This window comes from Lemur catta, chromosome 16, assembly GCF_020740605.2.
Source record: "Lemur catta isolate mLemCat1 chromosome 16, mLemCat1.pri, whole genome shotgun sequence".
NCBI lineage: Eukaryota > Metazoa > Chordata > Mammalia > Primates > Lemuridae > Lemur > Lemur catta.
The window spans coordinates 56,330,370-56,342,684 of record NC_059143.1 but is presented as its reverse complement, the minus strand read 5'-3'; the positions used below and the strand labels follow the sequence as shown (position 1 = coordinate 56,342,684).

The 12,315-nt window shown below is 37.2% G+C and overlaps 1 long non-coding RNA gene across 5 annotated transcripts in view; it reads right to left on the bottom strand.

Annotated features, from left to right (window-relative positions):
• Positions 1-1,615: 1,615 nt before the first annotated feature.
• Positions 1,616-12,315, bottom strand: part of LOC123621787 — a 28,818-nt gene continuing 18,118 nt past the window's right edge. For 2 of the 5 annotated variants that reach the window (XR_006729255.1, XR_006729254.1), the window contains 2 exons: positions 8,611-8,745; positions 1,616-1,788 (listed from right to left, as the gene is read on the bottom strand). This is a non-coding gene — a long non-coding RNA (uncharacterized LOC123621787). Of the gene's footprint in view, positions 1,789-8,610; positions 10,018-10,143; positions 10,166-10,887; positions 10,909-12,315 lie in introns of those variants that run through there. The other 3 variants (XR_006729257.1, XR_006729256.1, XR_006729253.1) reach the window with 3 other exon arrangements.

Sequence of the window (12,315 nt, the reverse complement as noted above, 5' to 3'; positions counted from 1 at the left end):
GGGCTTTGAGGGCAAGAGAGAAAGGCCTGCGATGGTAGAGCGATCTGAGATGACGTTGTGGAAAAACAGGGGCTGGAGGAACAGGCAGGAAATCACAAGAGTGAAAACTCAGCCCAGAAGAGGGAAGAGCAGATGGACTCAAGAGACATTTGAGGGGACCATTCAGTCTAGCCTGGGAGGGAAAAAAATGAGTATGTTCTATTTTTACCATTTTTCTATTCAAAAAGCACTCACTATTCCCCTCTACCTATGGATTAAAATGTCAACGCTAGCGTTCAAGGCCTTCCTAGTCTGACCTCTCTGCCTTTTTATCCACTTTCCTTATACCCCACGGTCCCTCTACTTGGACTGTCCTCTCTGCCATGTCAAACCCCATCCGACGACTGAGGCCTGACTAATTCCATGCCACCCACAAGGCCTTCCGAGCTCTCCTGGTGCCTCTCCCCTCAAACAAAGCCTCCAGTGTTGTAAATTAATAAACCCTCATCATGTGGTAACGACCCTCTCCTATTACTAGGTACTACTGTCTGATTCTTTAACAGCTATTTACATTTCTATGTGCCTTGTCTGTATGTTTCCTTCATAGAACTGCAAAGAAATGTCAAGCACATGAACACAGCTAGACAATCCAAGGCAAGATGAATGTCAGAAGATTTTGGCTTCCTGGAAAAAACTCACCATGGACTTTGGTTATTCAGAATTAGCTACTTCTTCTGTAAGGCTATCAGGTAAAATAAAATAGTAATGATAACAGTGGTAAAGTATACCTGCCAATCCACTTTCACAATAAGATACATAAGAAGAATAAATCCATATAGATTGAAAGGAGAATACAATGAGTAATTCCATGCAGAATCCTTGGAATTACATGAACAGCATAATAACAGGTAGTTTTTCAAACTAACTTATTTACAAAGAAGTAACTTAGGAATGGCCATTCTCCTCCTCTCTAATAATTCTGAGAGAGAGACATAGCAAACTTTAACTTAAATAAACAGTTTCTGGAAATTGGGCTTCAACAAGTGAAATTATAATACATAAAAAAAGAAATAATATGTACCTAGTTGCAACTTCAAAGTCAAGCTACACATGAAGAGGACTTACAGTTTGGGCTTATGTATATCTGTAGCAACAGGAAGAACTCCAGGAGAACTCAGAAATTTCAATGCCAAACATGTCACAAGAGGTCAGAGGTCACATTTTTCTAACTTGGGTTTGACCCTAAAGTAAGCAATACATGTAATTAATCGATGCCCTATTCTGAAACATTAACTTGATTGGGACTAGTCTACCAATCTGCTGTTAGTCTAATCATGCTAGTCACAATGTGATCACCTCTAAAAACACAAAGTCAAAGTTACTCAAGACAGAAAGGAAACACATAGGTTGACTATTTTGATTGCTTTTTCCCAGCAGTCAATAAAAAATAAGTTAACCTCCCCAATCACACTGCCTAGCTAATAATGCCAGCAGAGACTAGTAAAAAATCCATATCTGTTTCAAAAGCATGTCTTTAAACTATAACTATTACTTAAAATAATGATAAACTTCTAATGCCATGTTATAATTACCCAAATTAGATGTGCATAATTTGTTTGGTTTAAAGAAAAGCAAGTGATATATGTAACTTGATTTTATTGGACATTAAACTATACATGGCATTTAGAGAAATAACATGACAATGAGTTATGAATCATATTAGGAATCTGCATGACTGAAGGCTTAAATTTCACTTGTTACTGATTCTTTGTTCTTTGATTCTTCACCCTTTACATCTTGATTGGAAATCTGTAAAACAAGGGCATCATCTGAAGCATAAAAATATTTTATAAATATTTAATAGAAATGTTAAGTAACTGAGTATTTCAAAGCTTTAATGACACCTATCCAAATTACATAAAAGTGATGAATTCATGTGACAACTATAGTGTTTACAGACATTTAAACTGAAAAGAGGACTACTATTATCATGCGTATCTTCATACAACCCTCAACTGACTACTGTATTTCCTTTTTTAATAATAAAATGACTCAATTGTGTCAATTTTGCGATGATTAAACATTAGAAGACATCCATTTCTAGAAATGTAAAACGTTTTTACTGAGAGGCCAAAATTCATGCTTATTTAGTTCCCAAATGAAGTCATCTATAGAATTTATGTTATTATTAATTTATAAACATGAGCTGTAAATCAGAGGGACAGCTTCACCATTAATCAAAACATCAGACTTAATCCCAGATATGTGTTTTGAGGTCAGATTGATCTTTTTAGTAAAAATACTTTCCATAGCAAAATAATAAAACTTGTGAAAGAAGTTTCCCTTAGGTATATATTTTTAAAGATTTGAATTATTGAATAAATCTCAGCAGTGATTCTGTAACTTAAAGCACCTTTCCTACTTTCTTGGATACAGCACTAGCAGTTCTTTTAAAAAAGGAAAATTAAAAGAAAATGGTAAAAAGGACTCAGAACACTCTTTCCTGGGGAGGTATCATGGACAGGTACTGCTATGAACTCTGAATGTTGGATATCATCATACTTAGGTGGAATAAACATCTAGAATGAACACAGATACATTCTCCTATTTTTTTATTGAGATAAGAAGATTATTATTAGTTCCAATTAGCCGGGCATGGTGGCGCATGTCTGTAGTCCCAGCTACTCGGGAAGCTGAGGCAGTAGGATTGCTTAAGCCCAGGAGTTTGAGGTTGCTGTGAGCTAGGCTGATACCACGGCACTCACTCTAGCCCAGGCAACACAGCGAGACTCTGTCTCAAAAAAAAAAAAAAAACAAAAAGATTATTATTAGTTCCTAAGAGTTCAATCAATTATGAGGATCTGAGGCTTAACTACTTTAAAAGGCCACAAATTCTACTCATGGAATTTCCTTTTAAAATTGCAATGTAAGTCTTACAACATTCAGGATCCTGTATTTGATGATGAGATTGCTGTGGATTTTGAGGTGTCCAGTGTTATATACAAACATGAAGAACATGCCTTGGGTTTGTTTCTGCTAAAAGGGATTTTTTTTTTATTGCTTTTAGCTCTGCTTTTGAACTCCAGAAAATATCCAGTGCCTTTAGCAACAAATTTTTTTTTTTAAAGATAAATCACAAGATTGTTGTCAGCTGGGAAGATGGTGGAGGTAACAGTTTTAAACTCACCCCTGAACCTCCTAGACAGAGTTACTGGAAGAGAAGCAAACAAAACAAAGCAAAAGGCCCTGGGACAACATATACAGTACCACAAAAATTAAGTGATAAGGAGTCCTGTGAATCCCAAAATTTGAGCAGTCAGGACAAATCTGCAAGAGCTACAGTTGCAATCAGTACTGACAGCTACGGAGGACAAGGAGGGACACAGTGGGGAATCTAGGGGAGCTGAGCACAGGAGGACCAACCTTGCAGCTGCAATGGACAGGGTGAGACATCCTCACGTGAGATGATTCACAGCAACGCATGGATCCATGGTACAGTCCTCAGGAGCTGGAGCACGACAGTCCTCTGAACACCCAAAATTAGGCAAAGCTCCCTTCCAGGACAAAGCCCCACATTATAGATAAGTGTGAGGAACTAAAATATCAAATACTACTGGAGTCAGTTAAAAAGACCTTTAGTATAAGAAAGGGTGGTTCAAGGAAAAATGGGGGAAAGATAGAGAAAAACCTAGGAAATCTCAAGAAATATGAGGCCATATTTTTAGCACTTCACAAAACTGGCATAAGAAGAGCATTAGAGCCATAAATCTAGTAAAAGGATTCAGACCCACTTCTACCTGCTACAAGTTTGGGAAAACAGATTTTCACACCAGAATGACAACAGGAAGGACTGCGGCTCACAGGACAGAGTGACACCCTTAGATGAAGGCATGTCAGAAAGATATGTCTGCAAAACAGAAGAAAACCAGGATCTACTGTTTCAAGAAATGAGAAAAGACATTAAGAAAATGATATAATAGGAATGCTGTAAATCAGAATTAGAAAAACTCAGGAATGGGTTAAACATTTGAAGTAAATGGAAAAGAAATCACTTCAGAAGTGAAGTCTAAACTAGAAGCTACACAAGAGTGATTATACAGCAGATAATATCAGATAAACATAAGTTGCAAAGAATGAAAAAATTAAAAATCAAAAAGAAAAAAGATGAAAAGAATTCAATTGAAAATTACAAACAGAAGACAGGAAAAGAAGACTGAACACACTAAGACAGGCCTCAAATAATATAAACTAAATATATATAATAGTAATATAATCTTAACTATATATAATTTTGTTTCTTATTCTCAGATAGCTGTGTATATAATGTTGCATAAAATATTGACTAATTATATGATATTCTAAAATTTTATTGTTCATGATATCCACAATTCTCACCATGTCAGAGAGGAGGTAAGATTTTAGATAGAAGAGATACATAAAACCCAGTAGCCATAAATTTCAATGGAAAATATCAGTATGAATTAATGAGGTGTTTTTATCTTTTAAAAGTATATTGATTTCCTAACTCTGTCCATTCCAAGGCCTAGAGAGACAACACAGTAGCAACATGGAGTGGCCAGAAAGTACTCTTGAAATACAATTTCAAACTAAAAGAAACCGGAGCCCTTGGAAGAAAGCAGTGGTTTAGGATGTGTACAAAATGGGCCTTAAACCTTGTCACCCGAGAAAGCAGGAACAAACTTTGGGATCCAACACAGAGGCCCCCACTGGTCAAAGATGGGAAAACCTCAGCATCAGAAAGGATTTTGTCAAAAAATGACAACTGAAAGAAAAAACCTAGCTGGTTACCACTGAAGGATGCTATTTTGAAAACTGGTAAATACATAAAGAGAAGGAATTAAACACTTCTCCTACTTTTCCCATGTGAACCATACCACAGCATAACCAAATAGCAGATAATGGGAAGCCTATGTCCTTACAGAGGCATTCCAGTTAGCAAAGGAAAGAAAATTAGATTACCACCATTTTGCAATTCTTAATGAATTACTGGATCTAGCATCAATAGCTACATATATCACAAAACGAGATAACTGACACGTGTGCCTCCTGAAAACACAACTTTCCGCAGCCTGTGCAACAGCCTCGACCCACCCCACAGCCTCTGGAACAACCATCAGTTTCCGGGAAATACAGAGGACTGAGCAGCAGGTCAAACTGGACCACAGAGCTGCGATCCTCAAAAGCCAGACTATGAGAAACCAAATGACCCAGTTTCCCCAATCAATAAATCCCAAATGAAAGCCACAACAAAAAAGATGGATGAGAAATCCACAGATCAAAACAGAAACAAGCAGAATGAAGCCATTATACCAAAGTAAATGATAATGTTTAGGATGCAGGATGCAGGATAGCCTAAGAGGGAGTCACACCAACTCCCATAACTTTGAATGCATGACTAAAACTATGTAGCTTTCAATTTTTTTTAAAATGGAGTCACTAGTCAAAATAAAGAGTGAAACTTAATGACTACATATGCAATCCTAACAATAATTCTTCTGCAGCCTTCTGTAACTTCAGCCATTTCTAAAGTTTAAAAGACACCTCTATGTTGAGACTTACCTGTAAATAAGCAGAACAACTTGACTTAAAATGAATCCAAGGCTTGAGAGTGCAGAATAGGCATATCAGGCTTTACAGCAAAAGATCAGAGTGCCTGTCCTCATCCCACGCCACTTCCTAACTGACCTCAGGCAAGCGCAACAGGCAAGAAAGTTGGCGTTAACCAAGAAGCAAAGGCACTGGGTCAGGCAGTTCTCTGCACAGTCCCCCCTGGAGCCAACTGTCCAGCAGGGAAATAGTTACGACTGTGACTGATGTTGGGAAAAAAGCACAGAACGCTGAGACGTGAGCCACTGCGATGGGAGGAAACACCGCACAGCTCTCAGAGGGGACGAGGCAGAGGACACACGGGGAACCCCTCCTGAGCACTTAACCTCCGATTTTCTTCCTTTCTTTTCATCTATCTTTAGATGACACTAATAAAACTAAGACTATTTACTAGGTAAAATAAATTTATTGATATTTAATTAGGAACTATGGACCTCACAACATGAAGGAAAATAAGCCTTGGCATCATTTAAGGCTATACCGATGAAGCAAGGAGAGAAAGGAACACTTAACGACAAGCCGCGATACAAAAGGAGAAGGTGTGTGCAACCCTGTTTAACAACCTTCCCATCTTTTGTCACAGTTTAACTTGCGCACACACGTACACACATAAGTGTTGCGATAATCCAACAGACGTCTGCACCCGGCACTGTGGGGTTAATTCTCTGACTCCCACACAGCAGGTGGTCACAATCTAACAGCAATATTTACTAGGAGAGTCTGACAGCTTCCTAGGGAACATCCCTAGAGCTTCTAGAAGGATGCTACACGTGAGATCTAGAAAGATGCTACACGTGAGAAAAAGGAATAGTCTGAAAAACTGAAATGTTTCAGTCAAGCTTACATGATTTTAATTTTTAAAAACAAATCCAAAGAACAGTATTTTATTTCAGCGGTCTTCTATGAGCAATTTGATATACAAAAACTGTTTTCTTAAAAGTCTCAACCATAAGAAAATACTTTTTATTCTTTGAGATTTCTTTAAATGTTTTTATTATCAACATCACCTCTCTGTAATTTGTATTTAGCTACCACACCTCAAATTATTTGCTTTAATTAAAACTATAATAATAAAAACAATGTACTATTTATTTTATTCTTACTTTCCATACAGTATTATTTTGTTCCTTCCACTAACCTACAGGAGCTAAGAGTTGAACATGGTCAGCGTCAAAGTATTCTGAGGGTGAGCGTAGAGTCAGAGCCACACAGAGCCCGAACCCTTTCTCCATCTTCTGTTCCTTCCCTTGCAGGTAATTTTATGATCTTCTTCACCAGAATACAGGGAAGGGACAAAAATATATGGAATTCAATTTTGTTACTTATTAACAAAAGCCAACAAAAAGTGTTTAAGTGAGCTTTTGTAAATTATCTGTTTCCATTTTTACAAATAGCATTTAAAGAATATGGAGAAATAGGTATAAAGAAATTTTATCTAAATTAACAACAACAACAAAAAAACCAACCTCCAAACATTTAAAAAGATAAATTTGACTTTTTTTTTTTGAGACAGAGTCTCACTCTGCTGCCCGGGCTAGAGTGCCATGGCATCAGCCTAGCTCACAGCAACCTCAAACTCCTGGGCTCAAACAATCCTCCTGCCTCAGCCTCCTGAGTAGCTGGGACTACAGGCATGCACCGCCGTGTCCGGCTAATTTTTTCTATATATATATTTAGCTGTCCATATAATTTCTTTCTATTTTTAGTAGAGACAGGTCTTGCTCTTGCTCAGGCTGGTCTCAAACTCCTGAGCTCAAACAATCTGCCCACCTCGGCCTCCCAGAGTGCTAGGATAAGTTTGGCTTTATTCCTTTAAAAATACCCAGAGAAACAAAATAAAACCAAGTTCTTATTTTAAGACATCCTTATAATTAGTATATAACAAGTAAATAGAAGAGTCATGAATTAGTTTGATTTTTTTTTTTTGTATCCTGAATCTTTGTCTACCAATATAAATAGCATTACAAACTAGGGTGGGGAGGAAATTTCTTTTTAAAAACTGAGTGGTTTGGCCAGGCGCAGTGGCTCATGCCTGTAATCCCAGCACTCTGGGAGGCCGAGGCGGGTGGATTGTTTGAGCTCAGGAGTTCGAGACCAGCCTGAGCAAGAGCGAGACCCATCTCTACTAAAATAGAAAGAAATCATATGGACAACTAAAAATATATATAGAAAAATTAGCCGGGCATGGTGGTGCATGCCTGTAGTCCCAGCTACTTGGGAGGCTGAGGCAGAAGGATTGCTTTGAGCCCAGGAGTTTGAGGTTGCTGTGAGCTAGGCTGATGCCACGGCACTCTAGCCTGGGCAGCAGAGTGAGACTCTGTCTCAAAAAACAAAAAAACCAAAACCGAGTGGTTTATTTAATAATTTCTAAAATATAGAATGAAATTGTTAAAAATGCTGTCAGTGGGCTTTGACCTAATACAATTTTGCTTTGTTTTCTTTTGAGGGTCTTTGAGGGGCTCTGTGGCCCCAGTTAGAGTACAGTGCCATCATCATAGCTCACTGCAGCCTCCAACTCCTGGGCTAAGGTGATATCCTCCTGCCTCAGCCTCCCAAAGTGCTAGTATTACAAGCGTGAGCACACAGCCAAGATGTTATTTACTTACTGCGCATACCATGCTTGTGCTGTATTACAATGAGTAATGAACAGTATACTATTTTTAGACAGCTTCACTACATAAAAGCAAATGATTAACTAAAATCCATTTTAATAAAAGACCTAAATAAAGTTACCAAGAGTTAAAAATTCTGATAACTGCAAAACTATTATAAATAGTACATACTGATATTTTACTTATCTAATAATTATTTTATAAACACAAGTTGCTTGTGTATGTTTCTATATTTGTTTTTCTAACAACTATATACTCCTGCAAAGAAAGTGACTTCAGTCCTTTGTAATATATGTTGATTAGCATAATAAAGTATTTTTGGACTTTTCCCCCAAGGTCTCACATGAAATTTTACAAGGATTTTTTTGTTTGTTTGTTTAAATTTACTTACTTGGTAATACGGTCAATGTTGGCAATTTGCTTCTGGTTCCGTGTAATCTCAATGGCTGCCCAAAGATGCTGGATAGCTTTTGTATCCGCCTGTCATCTTTTTGTTAAACGTGCCATGAGCTGTTTACTTCTTTAGCTGTAGTAATACATAAAAACATAAGGGAAAAAAAGATTACAAATTGAATTATTATTAACACAAGCGAGTAACATCATCAGTGCCTCTTGACTACTGATCATACCAAGGTAGCAGGTAGCTCTGCCAACTTTCTGCCTCATTCCCTACCATCTGCCTCACCACTTTCTTCATACAAGTTACCATTTGCTTCATTACTTCATAAAAAGTGAGAGTCTAAAAATGAAAGCGTTAAGGTTTTCCCAAGGAGAACAAATGGCTATCTTATGCCAACATGTTTTTTTAAATAAATTTAAGTTTTATTCTAATGCACAGAAATATTACAAGACAACATTTATCAATAATGCATTGTTTGTAATTTGATCAATAGAAAATGGAATTTAAATGCCCTAATTGTTTGTACTTTGGTTTATTATAATCATGGCTTAAAAAACCCAATTGTATATGCATATATTGATAAATGAAAGCATTTCAATAAAATAAAACCATGAACAGAAAATGCAAAAAGTATTAATAGTTACTTCTGGGGTAAGATGGGAAAAGCTGGCAAACAGGATACCAGAGGGCCACAAATTATTAGGAACAATCATATTCTTGAATAGATGTTAGTTTCAGGGGTATTTATTACATTATTAAGAAACAACATTGCTATTTTATTCAAATTTCAGTATTCTGGATTAACAGAAGAAAACAGTCACCCGACCTCCAGATGATTTTCCACCTGTGCCTGGCAAGACTGGGGAAAACCCTGGGGCTACACTCGGGTGTCTGATGACTGAGGGTTTCACAGAAGAGGCCTCTCCTGACTCAGCTTGGAGGGACTCGTCTGTTAGGAACAGCATGAGCCTAGGAAACCTTCACCACGAACCTTGTGTTAGATCATGAGCCCCAGCATTTGGGAACAACTGAAACATATCTCTAAATCTTACAGATTATAATACTGTTTAAATTCTAGGCCTTAAAAATACAGTAAACATTAAAGCTTCTGGGATTCCTAAAATCTCCTTGCCCGGACCTTTCCCGTCCCATAAGGGAAGAGAATGAGTGAGGGAAGCTCATTCTCAGCACTTCACTGTATTCCATGATTGCAACTGAGCCCTGTGAATCTCCTCTTTCCCCACCTCCACACTTCCTTTCACAGCCCCCTCAGTCCTCCCTTTCCTTGACAAACCCAAGTAAACCCCACAGTTCAACCAACTGTAGATCAAAAATATTTGAGAAAAAAATTGTATCTGTACTGGACATGTACAGACTTTCTCCTCTTGTCATTATTCCCTAAACCATGTAACAACTATTTGCATAACATTTACATTGCATTAGGTATTATAGGTATTATAAGTAATCTAGATATGATTTAAAGTAGATAAGAGGATGTGCATAGGTTATATGCAAATACTACACCATTTTATATCAGGGACTTGAGCATCCATGGATTTTGGTACCTATAGGAGGTCCTGGACCGAATCCCCCACTAAGGAACAAGGAACAAATGTATATGTATGTATGTATGTATACATGCACACACATACATACATATACACATAAACACAAAGATGAGTATACCAGCAGCAATGAGCATGCCAGACATCCAGACTTTGGTTTCTAAATACTATTCTCCTCAAAAGGAACCAGAGAAATGGCTAATTTCAGGGCTCAGGCAGGGAAAGTATTGAATAAGCCTAGAACATCATGTGCCATAAAGTATGGAAATTCCCAAAAGATCATGGAGATATGTCAAAATGACACTGGAGCTAACCAAGGGGCTCCCACTGGCTAAATCTGGGACAATTTGAACATCAAAGAAATGATATAATGAGAGCAATTGTCTATAACCCATTGAATAAAATAGGAACCTAGGAGCCCATACTGATATCAATTAATAAATAAATGGGGGGTGGATACAGAGGCAGGAAAGCTTTCCCTTACAATACAAGGTCAACTAATAAATGTAGAACGATGATGGAAGGGATGATTACCATTTGGTAACCCTTATAATAATTGTTTTGGTCAAGGAGCAAAACTGGATACTAATATAAATGGGTGAAAGTGTGATCAGGAACAGGATTTTTACATAGTCTCAAAATATCTCCAGACAATATTTATTCATTAACTTTCCATTGCAAAGTCTGGCAGATATCATCTTACCAAATGATAAAAGTAAATGTCATCAGCAATGGGACAAATCAACATCATGTGCCTTCTGATAAGATGCATTGAGAAGAACACAGCATCACTTCTGTGGTATTCCTGCCAAAAATGTATGTCCTGAGTACATTGGTGGTATAGTGGTGAGCACAGCTGCCTTTCAAAATGCATGTCCTAAATCCAGTCATGAGGAAACATCAGGCAAACACATACTGATAGACATTCTGCAAAGTAATTGGCCTGTCCTCTCCAAAATATGAAGGTCATGAAAGGAAGGAGAGACTCAGAACTGTTCAAGATAGAAGGAAACTAATGAGACATGACAGTTAAATGCAACATGTGATCCTATATTGGATTCTGGATCTATAAAAGACTTTATTGGAGAAAATCAGTAAAATTTGAATGAGGTTTGTGGATTAGAATGTGCTATTGTATTAATTTCCTGATTTTGATGGGCATAATGTGATTCATGTAGAAAAGTGTCTCTATTTTTTAGGAAACAGACATTGAAGTATTGAGGGGTCCTGTGACATCATATCTGTGACTTACTGTCAAATGGTTCCAAAAAAAATGGCTTGTATCTACAGAGAAAGAGAGAGTGATAAGGCAGATATGGTAAATTTCTAACAACTGGGAAATCAGGCTGAGGGAACACAGGATATCTTTGTACTGTTCTTGAAACTGTTTTGAAGAGTTTAATTATTTCCACTTTAACAGTTTTGAAATATTTTTAATAACCCTATTGTAACATCCCCTTCAGCAATTTAATTCAAGGTCAGTATAAAATAAGAGCATGAAGCTAATAAGAAATAAGTCATGCACAAAGGAAGAGAATTTATAAAGATAGATAAGAGTTACTAAATATATTAAGACCTATGAATCTTGGACGCTATTTTTTAATTACATACTAAATTTTACTGTTAAAGAGCCATGGGGGGCCAGAAAAGTCCTAAGAGGTCTTTTCTTCATATATTTTTATATTAGGATCAAGAATAAAGTACAATGATCCCAAGAGGATTATGTATCAGAGAGTTCTTCTGGAGTTAACTCATATAAGGTTTTTATTTAATTTCGTCATAAAACAAGTCAAGCAAAAAAAAGCCTAGCTCTCTTTTTCTGCTGTGACAATGGGTCTGGTTGTCATCTGTGGCATATGTATCACACTCTGTAAACCTGTATCTTGCTCTTGCCCTATAATCCTATCTTTCTCTCCTCAATAAACCTCATTTCCATGCTTGCCTTACAAAAAAAAAAAAAAAAAAAAAGCCTAGAGAAAACATCACCAGGACTTAATTTTGGACAGGGAATGAGGGAGAGGCAAGTCTCAAGGACAAAGCTTCCATTTCTGGCTTACACGGGGTACTGAAGTAAGGACTGTGGGATGAAGACTAAGTTTGCAGAAGGCAGTGGTGTGTGCGTGTGTGTGCT